This window comes from Macrobrachium nipponense, chromosome 30 (assembly GCF_015104395.2).
Source record: "Macrobrachium nipponense isolate FS-2020 chromosome 30, ASM1510439v2, whole genome shotgun sequence".
Classification (NCBI taxonomy): domain Eukaryota; kingdom Metazoa; phylum Arthropoda; class Malacostraca; order Decapoda; family Palaemonidae; genus Macrobrachium; species Macrobrachium nipponense.
The window spans coordinates 71,932,660-71,935,163 of record NC_087218.1 but is presented as its reverse complement, the minus strand read 5'-3'; positions in this window follow the sequence as shown (position 1 = coordinate 71,935,163).

Below are 2,504 nucleotides of genomic sequence, written 5' to 3'. Positions count from 1 at the left end.
CTCCAGAGATCTTCAAGTTCAAATGCTCAAGAATGCCAAGGTGAAGGCGCTCTTCTGGACACACACAGAGAGGAGGCTAAACGAGCGAACGAACGAACATTATCTCCGACTGGGATCCAAGGAAGGCGAAGACATCGAAATCCAGAAGAGAAGAATCGGTAAAGGTAGACTTTAAGATAAGACTGAGCGTACTGGTGTAGGGGTTGGGGTGGGGGCGGGTGTGAAAACGTTCCCTGCTTAAATGTGGTTCATAATAAGTTAGCTTTCTTCCCAGGAACAGTGTTCTCTCTTGGCTGTGTTAGGAAGAAGGTGGAATCTTCAAAGAAGAGAGAGACCTTACCTTACCTTACAGACCTTACATCTTGTTCGGGTTGCCCCAGGTCCCTCAGTGTGAGGCACCTCTAATGTCTACCAGAGAGTTGCTAGTACATCTTCCGTATATTTTGCATCTTCCAATCTTGGATGGTCTGGGATGCAGTTTAAGATATTTGTCGAGCTTATTCTTAAACACATCTACGCTCACTCCTGATATATTCCTCAGATGAGCTGGCAACGCATTGAATAGACGCTGCATTATCGATGCTGGTGCGTAGTGGATTAATGTCCTGTGTGCTTATTTTTCCTTATCCTGGTATTTTTGGGCACTATTAATCTACCTCTGCTTGCTCTTTCTGATATTTTTTAGTTCCATGATATTTTTCTGCTATTCCTTCTATCTGTTTCCATGCCTGAATTATCATGTAGCGTTCTCTTCTCCTTTCCAGACTAATATAATTTTAAAGAATTGTAGTCTTTCCCAGTAGTCTAGGTCCTTAACTTCTTCTATTCTAGCTGTAAAGGACCTTTGTACACTCTCTATTTGTGCAATATCCTTTTGATAGTGTGGGTACCATATCATATTGCAATATTCAAGTGGACTACGAACATATGTTTTATAAAGCATAATCATGTGTTCAGCTTTTCTTGTTTTGAAGTGCCGTAACAACATTCCCATTTTTGCTTTACATTTTGCCAACAGAGTTGCTATTTGATCATTGCATAACATGTTTTTCCTATTCATCATCACACCAAGGTCTTTAACTGCTTCCTTATTTGTGATGGTCTCATTATTAGGTCCCTTATATGCATATAGCTTTCTTTCTCTGTCTCCATAGTTTATTGATTCAAATTTATCAGAGTTAAATACCATCCTATTTACCTCTGCCCAATCATATACTTTGTTAAGGTCTCTTTGTAGAGCGTTCCTATCTTCATCACAAGTAATTTCTCTACTTATTCTTGTGTCATCTGCGAAACTACTCACTACCGAATCCTTAACATTATTGTCTATGTCTTCAATCATATAACAAACAGTATTGCAGCTAACACCGTACCTTGCGGCACACCGGATATTACCTTGGCTTCATCCGATTTCTCGTCGTTTGCAATAACTATCTGTTTTCTGTGTGTAAAAATTCTTTTAACCATCTTCCTACTTTATCCACGATATTGTGTTTTCTAATTTTCTTCGCTAATATATTATGGTCTACTTTATCAAAAGCTTTTGCAAAGTCTAAATAAACCACATCTGTTTCATTTCCGCTTTCATATTTTTGAATATGTTTTCACGGGGGTGGACTAACAGTTGGGTTTGTGTACTTTTTCCGGGTACGAAACCATGTTGTCCTTTATTAACAAATTATTTTTATTAAATGTTTCATAATATTTTTCTTCATTACCCTTTCATACACTTCATTATATGTGATGTTAGACTCACAGGCCTATAATTACTTGCCTCTAGTCTTGATCCACTTTTGAAAGTAGGGGTAATATACGCTAATTTGTGCTCATCATATATCTTGCCTGTATCTACACTTTGTCTTAATAATATTGCAAGTGGCTTTGCGATAGAATGAACTACTTTCTTTATCAAAATAGCAGGAATTCATCAGGCCCTGCAGCAGCTCCATTTTTAATTTCATTAATAGCCTGCACAATATCAGCTTCATTAATATCTATGTCAGCTAAATATTCACTATTTTCATCCCTTACTTCTATATCATTATCTTCATTATCTATTCTAGGGGTGAATTCTCTCTTAATCGTTCTGCCAGTATGTTGCAAATTTCCTTTTTTCATTCGTTAATCTCCCTTCAATTCTCAGAGGGCCTATTTCTATTCTTCTTTTATTCATCTTCTTCGCATATGAGTATAATAGTTTGGGGGTTTTGTTTTGCTTGATATTTATTGGGGTTTTTCTTCCAAGTCCCGTTTTTTTCATTTTCTTTTGATTGTATAATCTTTTTTCTGCATTTTCTATCTTACTTTTTAGTTCTATAACTTCCATGCATTTTTTTTCTTTTGCAAGACCTTTTTTCCACTTTCTGATTTTTCTGGAACAAGATTCTTCTGTCTCTTGGTATGCATGAATGATGTTTACTTTTCTTCTTCGGTATATATTTTTACCACTATTATCTCCAATATTTTATATAATATCTCCGTATTTACCCTTATGTCATCACTTA